This window comes from Xenopus tropicalis, chromosome 2 (genome assembly GCF_000004195.4).
Source record: "Xenopus tropicalis strain Nigerian chromosome 2, UCB_Xtro_10.0, whole genome shotgun sequence".
Lineage (NCBI taxonomy): Eukaryota > Metazoa > Chordata > Amphibia > Anura > Pipidae > Xenopus > Xenopus tropicalis.
In genome coordinates this window covers 639,133-653,338 of record NC_030678.2, presented here as the reverse complement: position 1 = coordinate 653,338, position 14,206 = coordinate 639,133, and the positions used below count along the sequence as shown (strand labels likewise).

The window sequence follows — 14,206 nt, the reverse complement described above, 5'->3', positions numbered from 1 at the left end:
GCCCACGCCACACCACAGTTACCCATGAACGACTTGTTTGAGTCTGGTCGGGGCCTTTAAGTGACAATAATCGACTATGTTTCACAATTTATGGACAACATATGGGCTTATTTAGGAGAATTTCAACAGTAATCTAGGGGTTCCAGTGTTTGTGGGTATTTTTTGGCAGGAAACAAGGGTCAGACTTCAAAATTTCAGGGACAATGGCTATTTAGGAGAAGACAGTGGTGAACTTGGGCTAAGAGTACATGTTTCCCTTTGTTTCCTCTGGTCTGGGCCTAATTCCGACGTGTGCAGCTTCCCTGTTAGATTCGGTCTAGCCTGGCCGCACAAGATTCCCCGGGCCCCGTCACCATAGAGCGCCGCCAGTCCGGGTGAAGAACCGGGCTGGCAGGGGTTTACCCGTTTCACACGCAGTATATCGTTCATGGCCCCAAGCAGCCCGCGTCCGCTTGGCAGCCCACCACAGTTACCTGCCGATACACATACTGGCGGTCGACCTTGCTCTTGCAGTTCATCTCCTTCTGGGCTTTATGTAACGATAAGACTACTTTTCACATTTAGTGGAACAACATATGGGCTTATTTAGGAGATTTCAATAGTAATCTTGAGGGTTCCAGTGTTTGTGGGTTATTTTTCTGTGCCAGATATACCCTATGGGCTCCGCCAGACTTACAAACTTAAGGGACCAATGGCTAGTCTAGGAGAAGACGCTGGTGAACTTGGCCAAGAGTATGTTTTTCCTCTTTGGTCCCCTCTGGTCTGGTCCTAATTTCCAAAGTGGTGCAGGTCCCCTGTTAGTTCCGCCGCACGCGAAAGTTCCGGGGCCGGCCAAAAGGCATCGGTGAAGACGCGGTGCCTGGCAGGGTTTCCCCTGTTTCTCCAGCTCACGCACTGGTGATTAGAGCCCCGCACCCACCGCTTGTCAGCCTTCCCTCTGGCCACACGCTACACCCCATGAACAGATTTCAATCCCTCTGTTTTCTGCCAGCTCTTTGGTCCTGCGGGCTTTTATGTGAAGATCAACCGTCTGGCACTCTACTTGCCCACCAATTTAGGGACACTGAGTCCCTGCTGCCCGCTCATGCGGCTTATCCGTTCTCACGTGAAGAATCCTAGACCATGACCTCCCACCGAACATTTCACGGATCAGCCTCTTGCCCTTCCACAGACGGTTCCAGTGTTTTGGGGTTTTTTTGACAGAAACAAGGGTCAGACTTCAAATTTAGGGACCCGATACTGGCTAGTCCTATGGAGACGACAGTGTGGTTGTGAACCTTCGCCCCAACCACCCAACTCATTTTTTCCTCTCCTAGGCTTCCTCTGGTCCTCACGTCACTTCCAAAGTGTGCAGGTCTCTCTGTTAGTTGCCCGACACCGCAGGCCACGAGTCGAAGTCTGTCGCCGCGGCGACCCCCCAAAAGGGGTTGGTGAGTACACCTTCGGCTGCCTCTCCTAACACAGCGGTTTCCCCGTCCTCGCGCTCTTGACAGCACGGAGTCATAGACCGCACCGCCCTGTGTCGCATGCCACAGTTACCCTGCCCCCCACCCACGAGCGACTTTACTTGTTTTGAGTTCTGGTCTGGGGCTTTATGTGTGAAGTTAATGATATTTTTTCACAATTTTAGGGACAACGTATGGGCTTATTTAGGAGAATTCTAATGACTGAAAAAATTTCAAGAAGTAAATCTTAAAGGGTTCGCAGTGTTTTGGGGTATTTTTTGACAGAAACAAGGGTCAGAACATTCAAAATTTAGGGACAAATGGCAGTCTAGGAGAAAGGCAGTGGAGTGAACTTGCCCAAGAGTATTTTTTCCTCTTTGGTTTGCCTCTGGTCCTACATCTGCCGACGTGTCGCACCTGAGGCCTCCCCCACCCAGTTAGTTCCGCAGCAAGAAAGTTCCGGGGCCCCGGTTGGTCGCGAGATACCCTATCGTCTGTTAAACAAGGGTTTCCCACCGGTCTTTACAGACGGTGCACACGCCTTTGATATGCATCCCCACCGCGATCCCGTCTCGTCTGCTACCAGCCCCATCAGTTACCCACGAGCAGAAAGTTCGGGCCCCAAAAGGGCGTCGGTGAAGAACCGGTTGCTGGCAGGGGTTTACCTGTTTCAAGAGAGTTAGACCGCACCGCCTGTTCCAGCCACAGTCACCGCATGAACAGACTTGTTTTTGAAGTTCTGGTCTGGGGCTTTAAGTGACAATAAGACTATGTTTCACAATTTATGGACAACGTATGGGCTTATTTAGGAGAATCTAATGACTGAAAAATTTCAGAGTAATCTTAAGGTTCCAAGTGTTTTTGGGGTATTATTTTTGACAGAAACAAGGGTGCAGACTTCAAATTTAGGGACCAATGGCTAGTCTAAGGAGAAGACGAGTGGGTGAACTTGGCTAAGAGTAAGTTTTCCCTCTTGGTTCCTCTGGTCTAATTCCAATATGGTCAGGTTTCCCTGTTAGTTCCGGCAGCAGAATGTTCTGGGGCCCGCAAAAGGGTGTTGGTGAAGACCAGTGCTGGCAGGGGTTTCCGGTTTCAGCAGAGGAGTTAGACCGTATCGCTGTCAGCCAAAAGTTACCCATGAACCACGACCTTTAGCAACGATGCTCTTTACGCCAACAACCAGTGACGCGCTGTTCACTCCATTGGTCAAGGCAGTTCGCCATCGCTACAGTGTTCGTAATCAACTCCGATCACGTTCTTATTGGGGGAATGCACCGTGAATGCCTGACCGGATTCCACCAGTTATAGAGGATTTCGGGTCCCCTCTTTTTGGTCATGGATCTGCTCTGATCTCGGGCGAATCCCCGCTCCTGGGCCAAATGAAATCCAAATCCTAAAAAATCATGGCGAATTTTGTCACGCCATATGCCTATTAGGGAGTTGGTTCCCAATGTCAGCTTCTCACGTCCCTGAATCCCTCATAACTACGAAGGTTTTTCGGGGGTTCGGCCGAATCTGGAAGTACACCGTTTGACTATGCCTTGTCCTCCGTGTAACCATGACAACTCTTGAACTCTGCTTTCCTATAGTAATCACTGTCTCACTAAATCACCGAGTAGGGCCGTGACGCATCACGCACGTGCCCAAGGCTGCCCCATATACGTGTCCGGCACACAACCTCGTGTATGATGTGCTTCTCCTCCCGTCTCCCTCCCTTATAGCTGTCAGTGTCTCGTGCTTCAGATCCCTCCTGTTCTCTCCACTTCTGACACTCTTCTGATTCATTGGCAACAGACTGGTCGCACGCTGACTCTAACACCCAAATACATTGAGTTAGACATCATGTACTGGTAGACGCTCGCAACAATGCTATCTTGCTATTGCTAAACGTCCTCGTTTAATCACGTGCCTTACGCCCAAGGTAGCACTGGCTCACGCGTCGCGCTACTTGACGCTCATCCCGCTATACATCCCATACAAGACATTGTATAACTGTAATGCCTTGTGAACATTTCTCTCTCTTGCACCGTTAGGCACCTATCCCACTGTTCTTCACTAGACACAGCATAAAGGCATATGTTTAGAATGGCATAAAACAAGCTCCGTTCCATGTCCTTCCCCACAGCGCCCTCTATGTCGTCACTCAGTTACACCCTGGCCTGGTTCCTCCCCCTGCCCCCCTACCCGCCAGGTCAGAATGTTCCCCTCTCCTAGCTAACTTTGCTGACAGGGCCACACTAACCATACATACCACATCTTGTTTTATTTCATGTTCTTCTGATCAGTTTTTATGTGGTTTTTTCCATTGGCCTGGAATAATGTGTTCCTTATTCATTAGTGAGCACTGCAGGTCTACCTTCTTTCTGTGCAAAGATTTGTAGAATGAACTTGTCTTGGAGGGCAGAGTCTGTGTTCAGTGAATGGATGAAGTTGAGTGTCAGGTTGGTGGTTCAAAACAACCCTTGGCGGCAGGGACCATAGTTCAGGCACTCTCCCATTTTTTTAAATCTTTAGTTAGGTATCAGCTTAATGCTTGGTGGCTACTTCTGGGCAGCCACGTCCTGACTCTGTCCCCCACCCGTCCCACGTCCCCCACCCGTCCTCTGTCCCGCACCCGCGTCCTCTGTTCCCACCGTCCCTCTGTCACCCACCCACGTCCTCTGTCCCACCCCGTCCCCACTTTTCACAAAGGTTCTCAGCTCCCACGTTCCCGGCTTTCCTTGTACGCTTTAATGTGCATCCAACGCTTAGGTGTGCGCTCTCTACATTTCATGTTGTCCCGATGTGTCCCTCTTACAAAGTGAGCACTTAATGCACCGTCCCTTCTGACTTTTGCATGGGCTTGCCTCTTATACGCGGCACCGCGCTCCCCTAACTTGGCGCCAAACAAGGTGATTACAAAGGCATCTGGAGGGCAAGTAAACCCACTGACTGCTCAGCTCCTTTTCGCCCTTTTGACAAAAGAAAGGCCAAACGTTATGCTTTAAATGCAATATTTTTGAGGCTCAGGGATTGTTTAGCAAAGGAGTCCGGGGCTTAGGGAGCTTCTTTTTCATCCTTTACCTGGGAAAGGCAGTCCAGTCTGGATTAGCTTGGAAAGTTCATCTCAAGTCTCCAAGAAATCTTCCCTGACTCCCGTCGTGTTCCCATAGCAGCGTGCACACCAACGGCTGGAAGCAATTTTTTTCTCAGATCACTTCGCTCGGATAGATCATCGATCCTCCAAGATCGCTGGGTTCAAGCCCACTCCTCTCGCACCATAGAATGCGCGAAAAGCAGCGCAGTTTTACCTCCGTCCTCTCCAGTCTAACGCACCCTAATCTTGTCCATTCCCCGCAAGAATGGTAGAGTTAGGTCATTCTTTGTTATCTTCAGTTTATTAGATCAAGACGCATTTGTTTCTGTTCCCTCTCAAGAATGTGGGCAAAGGAAAGTCTATTAGTTCTCTTCTGGTGTAGAGAGCATCAAGGGGATTGGAGACTGGATTTGGTTCTGGTTTCAGAAATTCAAGCATTAGAGTCCATCTGGCACCATGCATACCCGATACCCTAATTCATCACCCAAGGGACTTGGCTTCCCTCTCATGATATAACTGACCCTGGAAGCTATGTGTACTTATCGTGGATACTCCTTGTTAGATTGCAGCATATCACACTGCAGCTCCTGCAGTCCACTTGCTCCGACCCCTCAACCCTAGACATGCTGGTAATTTCTGAGGGTCCTTTTCATAATGATGTATCATATCTGTAACTGAGTAAGCTACCCCGTTCGCGTCGATATCACCTGTCGAATGCCCAACACGCTCTCCCAATGTATTCCGTCGGCACTCGACCCAAAAGTGACTCAAATCGGTTTCGCCTCCTGGTCTCACACCCATTGTGTGCCACTCTTACTCGAAAGCACAATTATGTTGGAAACAACTTATTCAACTGTCGTCTTGCCTGCTGTCCTCCTCATCTACTCTGACGCCTTGTTAACGTTCTCGATTCTGCACATATAATACAGGTGGCAACACAACTGCATCGCTCACCGAGCTCACTGTTATTGATGTTTTTGATCTAGGGAACGGTGCACACTCATAGCCTCGAATAAAACCAAGTCCTTTCTCATTAGGAAGTATATTTGGAGGTCTAACAGCATGTATAGTCGATGTATGTCTACGACTCGCTCGCCTGCGTGTAAACTTCGACTCATAGAGCTCTCAGATCACGGCACAACACCGTGGTGGCTTTAAGTTCACAGGGTGCTATAGTCCAGAACTGACCCCAATACCATATATATCGTTGGTCACATAAGGAGGTTCCAACACTACAAGCCTAATAAATGAAAAATAACCGGTGTCATACAGACCGCTTAACTGGTTTACATTCCACACCCTCACTCAGAGTATACGTGTAGATAATTCAATGTGGGTGCTGGCTTTGTTTTCATATGGAAGTGCGCGCGTTATAATTGAGTACAGTAAGAGTAGATTGGGTGTGCAATAGAATTGTGGTGCTGCAGCGACTGACAAAATAAGATTACGTATGCCAGTTTGTGGTAACAGTGTAAATACGACAATAGGAGGCACTGCCTACCCATTACCAAGTGAGAAGTCACATCACTCTAGATAACGGGGTCTACCTTCTAGGGCACAGTTCGCTGTATCTCGAGTTGTAAGATATGGGACCTACCTAGGCTAAACTGGCCACAGTACTGGCATGGATAGGGGTATGGAAGAGGTGCGTATGCATTTCATGGGCGATAAAGGCGCTCGCGTGGTAGATATAAATGCATACACTTTGTTGTAGCACTATTAGAACACCTCCAGAAACGATGAGGTGGAGCAGGTTAAAATACAAGTTGCTTATTGTGCGCGTATTGTTAATAGTGAAAACCTTGGTATGGCCGCTTTAAGGAGACATATGGACGCCACTCTATATGCATAGATATAACAGGCCGGTGGGGGGAATATATTTAGGCATTGCACTGTGCTGGTATTAGGTCCCAATTTCGATGAAATGAATTCTCTTCTATTTTTCCTCTTTCCTTAACTACGCGTTGGGGAGGGCAGGTATTTATATCCAAGAGACTGTTCCGCCTCACTGTATTAGCTCTCGTCCCCTCCAGTCGCCCTATTCCCCGATTTTACATAGCAAATAATTTCGGCCTCTGCATTTAAACTTTTATTCACACTGGGAAAAGCAACACAGAAGTGATAGAAACTCTCTGTAGCCTTGTAACTCTTTTATAGGTGCATTCAGATAGTATGTGAGACTCCCAGAGCATCAGTGGCTCGTTGTGCTGAGAGACTGGACGCTTTGCAGCTCAGCTGCCTATGAAGGGACGCTTAAAGGCCAGAACATGACGTTGCGAAACATACATATACTTCGTCTATACATCGCACGCTCGCCATGTAATGGGGGAGTCCCAGCTGGACTTTGGTTTCTTACACAGGTACTGGAGCTGCTATCTTGCTCCCTTCCCATATGTGTCTTGTGCTGAGCAATAGCGCCGATGTCCTGATGGCACCGGTGGGGATGGTGTATCAAACTGGGCCAGAACTTGCAGCGCATAGACTATGAAAAGTTAGTTGAAGCTGGAAACGGTTTATATCAGGAGCCCACAGGATGCAAGAAGAGATGGCTGTGGGCAGCCCTCCTGGGGAGGAAAAGCGTGGGAAAAACTCGAAGTAGTTACTCATAATCAGGGTGGGTCTAGATGCCCATTTCGAAATTCAAAATGAATTTTAAAAAAATCTGTGTTTTCCTCGCAAGAAGAGACACAGATCTTTCATGTATGGAATGGACTGACGTGCATGACCGTGCTCTCTAGTAACGTGGATGGTAAGGAGGGAGGCTCTGTTTGATAAACACACAATAGGGTGTGCTAGCTTCGTGGACAGATGATGAATGATGCTACCAGTGTGGAATGTCATTAGCTGTTACGCATCATTACAGGGCTAAAAAGGTGAATCAGATTCACTTTTTAACAAATATGAGGCGACGCGTTCTGGAGCGCTAAGACCTTTCTCTATCTACCAGGGTATGGCTGGAACGCTCTTCATTTATATGTTGTATGTTAGGACTATTCGTTTTTGATAGTAAGTTATGGACGTGATGTGCAGAAGAGATTGCCCTCTGAGAGGAGGGCAGAAACAGTTAGCCTGTTCTACAGGGTGGTCCCAGCGTGCCAAGGAGAAGGGCTTACTCTCGTAGATACGAGGACCTCGCAGGGGAGGAAAGGCAGACCTGTGTGTTCATACAGGTGGTCCCAGCTCCAAGGAGAAATCTTCTGTAGATACGAGGATGCCCTCTGGGGAGGAAAGGAGACCTGTTCTACAGGGTGGTCCCAGCTCCAAGGAGAAAATTCTTCTGTAGATACGAGGAAGCCCTCTGGGGAGGAGGAACACAAGTCTGCCTGTGAGAAGGTCAGTCATGTGCTGGGAGAGAGGGAGATGTTTGGAGAGGCTCAGGAGGAGGAGAGGAGTCCACACCAGGGATGGAGGGACAAGCCATTACCCCAGTGGAATGAAAGTGAAGAAGACTGAGCAGGAATCTGCACCTGAGGAGAACACTGGGAGGGTGGTAGAAACACCCCAGGAATGTGGGCCAAATACCAGGGAAAGCAGCGCCTCAAAGGGGCATGAGGGGAACGGTGAGACACAAGCCAGTGGTACCGCGAGGCCCACTCACACTCACACTCACACTGGCTCACAAGTCAGAACAGAAGGTGCCCAGCTCACAGAGAGCCACACCCAGCAGCACCCCCAGCCCACAGGCAGAGCGGGGCCACAGCGCCCACGTACCCCACAAACAGGAGGAGGAGGATGTTGTGTTTGTTTCCTCTATCCTGGAACTGAGAAGCCCCCCCTGGCCCCCCGGCTCGGACATCGGGTGCGGGAAACAGAGAACCATCACCTCCTTCCCTGGATTCAACCAATCGCCCGAGGCCCAAAGCCCCTCCGCTCTGCACTCCCAGCTCAGCGCTCAACTCCAACAGAAAAAGGTGTGTGTACCCCTTTAACCCTGGCACCCCCAGTTCTGCAGTGATATATTTATTTACAAAAGAAATGAAAGGTATAAAATAAGTACAAATGCTGTTTCTATACAAGGGGGAGACCATTCAGCCAACCATAACCCACACTGCCCTATTCCCAGGACACACCCAAACGACAGTCCCAGCCAATCAGGTTGATGTGAGTTGTGTTTAGGGTGATTCAGCTTAGAGAGTTATATCAAGCTAGGTTGCACTGCAGAGCAGATCCCATTGAGCCCAATGCTGCAGGGATCCTTGTTGATCCAGTGGGGTCTCCTTTCCTGGGGGGCTCTGGCCCTGCCCCCACCCCAGTCTGTAGTGTAGCTGTAAGGGTTGTTGTGTAGTTTAGGATGTCTCTTGTCCAGAATTACCCCTCAGCTGATGTCATGTGATAGGAAAGCTATCTGTTAACCCTTTGTGTACATGTGGGCTCACTACTGAATATCCAGAATGCAGAACTACAGTCTCCTTTTCATGCCCCCCCCCCCGGGGCAATAGAGTGCAGTTATAATAATAACAGAGCCATGCTGGGGTAACACACTGCATCACCACAGGGGGCAGTAATTAATGCTTCTGATTGGCCAAGCTCTGTTTTGCTTTAGGCCACCCTGGCTGCGGTGAATCTCCAGGCGCTGCCGGACCGAGGGGTGAGGCTCCTTAAACAGGTGCAGGATCTGGAAGATGCCTGAGCTCCCTGTCCCTCTGCCCAGAGACTGCTGAGGAGAAAGGTACTGCCCAGTGGGGGGTATGTACCCGGGGTACCTGAGGGGGAAACACAGGGCCTCCCTTGCATCCCCCCCCCCCGCATGGGTGCTGATCACATCAGGGTTCCATCTTCCCTCCTGCAGGGAGCAGCCAATCAGAAATGAGTTCTCCCCAAATCTGCCCCCGAAAACCCATTTAGTAACCTGGGCAGTGGAATCGGCCGGGGAGTGAAGCCGCTGTCCTTCCATGAGCTCCCGCCTATGTCCTGGGTCTGCACGGGTCAGCGCCGGGCCCCGAGCCTTAGCCAGAACTTCAGCAGCTTATATAAAGGTAAGTGTGCGTATAATGATGCGTCTACTTACCCACAATTCCACGTTGCACTTGTGCAGTGCTGCCACCATGTGGCGTTTGTGTTGCAGTGAGCCCCGAGTGGCAGGCCCTGTATGGGGGGCGTATGACCGAGGAGCGATTGTTTGCCATACGGAACGCCACCAGCGAGGCCATCGAGCACTTGCACAAGAGCCTGGAGTCCTGCCCAGCCCCGACTGCACCGTACAGGATCCGCAGGGCTAAAGGTATGGGGGTGTCACGGGGGGAATGGGGGAGCACTTGCACAAGAGCCTGGAGTCCTGCCCCAGCCCCGACTGCACCGTACAGGATCCCCGCAGGGCTAAAGGTATGGGGTGTCACGGGGGGAATGGGGGAGCACTTGCACAAGAGCCTGGAGTCCTGCCCCAGCCCGACTGCACCGTACAGGATCCCGCAGGGCTAAAGGTATGGGGGTGTCACGGGGGGAATGGGGGAGCACTTGCACAAGAAGCCTGGAGTCCTGCCCCAGCCCCGACTGCACCGTACAGGATCCCGCAGGGCTAAAGGTATGGGGGTGTCACGGGGGGAATGGGGGAGCACTTGCACAAGAGCCTGGAGTCCTGCCCCAGCCCCCGACTGCACCGTACAGGATCCCCCAGGGCTAAAGGTATGGGGGTGTCACGGGGGAATGGGGGGCCATGGAGCACTTGCACAAGAGCCTGGAGTCCTGCCCAGCCCCGACTTGCACCGTACAGGATCCCGCAGGGCTAAAGGTAATGGGGGTGTCACAGGGGGAATAATATAATCACTTATATTGAGGTTCCAGCACTTGGGGGGGGGGCTGATTCCTTGGCAGGCAGAGCGGTGCCAGTGGTGCAATAAGGCTCCCTGACAATATGGCAGACCCCCCAGAACTGGTGCAGCTGGGAGAGTCCTTCCATGAAGCCCCCCTGTAGGCTCCTACTGACCCTCTCATTCTCTGCTCAGGTACCCGCTGTTACTTGCACCAGAAACAGGCCCTGGCTTGGCTGGCGCTGGAGAGAGGCCCAGACCCCGCGGGGAGGAATTCTGGTAAGAACGGAAATGCAGGTGTGGGCGTGGCTTTGTGGGCTAAAGGAATAGCCCTGGGGGGGTATATAGATGCATCTGTTTTATAAAGGGGCAAAAAAAAACACTGCCCTACGGACCCCTCGGCGCTGGTTCTGGGAGATGCTCATCCAGCCTGTGAATAAGAACACATTGGCTGCGGTACCCCAGGGACTCTGTGTTCTATTCTTCTTGCTTGTGGCCTGAACCCCGGCCATTGTTCAAACTCACAGTCCCAGACTGTCGGCTCCTGACGGGTTTGTAGTCAGAACCAAGGAGGAAGCTAGAGTTCAGCTAAACAAATGGGCCAGAACGCAGCATTGAAAGGGTTAAAGAGTCGTATTCCAGACGCAGTGACGTTAGGGCCGTGGGCGCCGCCATCTGTACCGCTCCTGACAGACAAGATTCCCTTTGCTGCACAAGAATGAGGGTTCCTGCGCCGCCTTTTGGGGAACAGAGGGAACTGCAACCAATGAGCAATTAGTCTCCATTAGTGTCCCACAAGCCTGGCCAAGAGTTTCTGATTGGTTCCCTCCTTTCTCTGGGGGAATCTGGGTGCGGCTTATGGAAGGTTTGGGCTCAGGGTAGGACCTGATAGACGTGTGTGTCTTTGTGACCATATAGTAGCGATCACCCATATGCCCCTTGTGGTCTGCCTTAGCTGATGACATGGGACTGGGCAAGACGCTGACGATGGTGGCCCTTATACTGATGCAGAAGCAGCAACAGAAACGCGAGCAAGAGAAGAAGCTGGAGGAGTGGATCTCCAAACCGGTATGTATATGGGGTACAGGCTCCCCTCCTAGCCCCAGGTATGTATATGGGGTACAGGCTCCCCCCTCACTAGCACCCCAGGTATGTATATGGGGTACAGGCTCCCCCCCTCACTAGCCCCCAGGTTGTATATGGGGTACAGGCTCCCCCCTCACTAGCCCCCAGGTATGTATATGGGGTACAGGCTCCCCCCCACTAAGCCCCCCAGGTATGTATATGGGGTACAGGCTCCCCTCACTAGCCCCCCAGGTATGTAATATGGGGCACAGGCTCCCCCCTCACTAGCCCCCCAGGTATGTATATGGGGCACAGGCTCCCCCCCTCACTAGCCCCCCAGGTATGTATATGGGGTACAGGCTCCCCCTCACTAGCCCCCCAGGTATGTATATGGGGTACAGGCTCCCCCTCACTAGCCCCCAGTATGTATATGGGGTAAGGCTCCCCCTCACTAGCCCCCCAGGTATGTATATGGGGTAGCAGGCTCCCCCCTCACTAGCCCCCAGGTATGTATATGGGGTACAGGCTCCCCCTCACTAGCCCCCCAGGTATGTATATGGGGTACAGGCTCCCCCCTCACTAGCACCCCAGGTATGTATATGGGGCACAGGCTCCCCCCTCACTAGCCCCCCCTGTGCCCCATCCAGCAGCGTTGCACCCTATGCCAAGGCAGTGCCCAGGGTACCATGCCCCCCACAAAAATTACAGTAACATACAGGTATGGGACCTGCCCCAGGGCTAGCCGTACCCTCGGGGGGGGGCAGAAGGAGCCAGCGTATAGGAAGCTCCCACTGGATAGGTCGCAGGGCTTCTGTCATTTCATTGGTTTCTCCGTGTTGCACCCACAGACTCCACCTCACAGTCACCCGTGGGACCCTCATTGTGTGCCCGGCGTCTCTCGTCCATCACTGGAAGAAGGAGGTGGAGAAGAGAGTGTCGGGGAGCAGACTGCGAGTTTATCTGTATCACGGCCCCAGCCGGGAAAGGGACTGCAGTGTGTAAGTGCCACGGGGCTCCTCTAGGGGGGGCCACATTCTGCCTTTGTATCAGTCAGGGAACTGTTGGTTCAGTAGTTATTGGGTATATTGGGTTGTGCAGAAAGATCATCACTATTTGAGGCTCCACATCAACAGAGTAACTGATCCCCGCAGCCATGCCTGGCACTGAGTGACTGATCCCCGCAGCCATGCCTGGCACTGAGTGGACTGATCCCCGCAGCCATGCCTGGCACTGAGTGACTGATCCCCGCAGCCATGCCTGGCACTAACTGATCCCCGCAGCCATGCCTGGCACTGAGTAACTGATCCCCGCAGCAATGCCTGGCACTGAGTAACTGATCCCCGCAGCCATGCCTGGCACTGAGTGAGTGATCCCCGCAGCCATGCCTGGCACTGAGTGACTGATCCCCGCAGCCATGCCTGGCACTAACTGATCCCCGCAGCCATGCCTGGCACTGAGTGACTGATCCCCGCAGCCTGCCTGGCACTAACTGATCCCGCAGCCATGCCTGGCACTAACTGATCCCGCAGCCATGCCTGGCACTGAGTAACTGATCCCCGCAGCCATGCCTGGCACTGGAGTGACTGATCCCCGCAGCAATGCCTGGCACTGAGTAACTGATCCCCGCAGCCAATGCCTGGCACTAACTGATCCCGCAGCCATGCCTGGCACTAACTGATCCCCGCAGCCATGCCTGGCACTGAGTAACTGATCCCCGCAGCAATGCCTGGCACTGAGTAACTGATCCCCGCAGCCATGCCTGGCACTGAGTGACTGATCCCCGCAGCCATGCCTGGCACTGAGTGACTGATCCCCGCAGCCATGCAGCAATGCTTGGCACTGATTGGCTAATCTCTCTCTCTCTGTGCCTGTAGGCTGGCAGACTACGACATTGTGGTGACCACGTACAGCCTGGTGTCCAAAGAGATCCTGTGAAGAAGGAGGAAGGGGAGGCCGCCAGCCAAGGACCAGGACCTGGAGGTAACTTTGGCTCACAAGCAATAGGGTGGCAGTTGCTCAGTGAATTTCCTGCCCCATCCCAGTGCCGTCAGGGCAATCTCTCCCCTTTATGGGCTGTCGCCGGTCCTGCCTGTGGTGCTGCCACTTCTGCCCCAGCGCGGAGGAGACACCCAAGTCTGCCCTGCAGCTCCATAGCGGCGTATTTTATGTGATAGCAATGGTGCCCCACTAATATGTTGGTACCACTTCCTGATCTGGTCTGGATCTGCATTCACAGAATCCACTTACTTTCTCCTCTCCCTGTGGCCCCCAGAAATGTGCTGATCTGCCCCCGGCACGTTCTGTACCACAGCAGCACTAATGGCAGGAGTGGCCACTCCCCGAGTCATTCTCAGCAGCCAATCAAAATGCTACTTCTCTTATGCTCTGTGCCCTGATAAGGCTTTGTACCTACCCATCAACCTGCTCTGCTCTGTGCCCTGATAGGATAAGGCTTTGTACCTACCCCTCAACCTCCTCTGCTCTGTGCCCTGATAGGATAAGGCTTTGTACCTACCCATCAACCTCCTCTGCTCTGTGCCCTGATAGGATAAGGTTTTGTACCTACCCATCACCTCCTCTGCTCTGTGCCCTGATAGGATAAGGCTTTGTACCTACCCATCAACCTCCTCTGCTCTGTGCCCTGATAGGATAAGGCTTTGTACCTACCCCTCAACCTCCTCTGCTCTGTGCCCTGATAGGATAAGGCTTTGTACCTACCCATCAACCTCCTCTGTGCCCTGATAGGATAAGGCTTTGTGCCTACCCATCAACCTCCTCTGCTCTGTGCCCTGATAGGATAAGGCTTTGTGCCTACCCATCAACCTCCTCTGCTCTGTGCCCTGATAGGATAAGGCTTTGTGCCTACCCATCAA

At 52.3% G+C, this 14,206-nt stretch overlaps 1 protein-coding gene across 1 annotated transcript in view; it reads right to left on the bottom strand.

The window, feature by feature from the left end:
- The window catches only part of ttf2 (transcription termination factor 2), a 41,276-nt gene that overhangs the window by 5,972 nt on the left and 21,098 nt on the right, over nt 1-14,206 (bottom strand). The window lies entirely within an intron of this gene.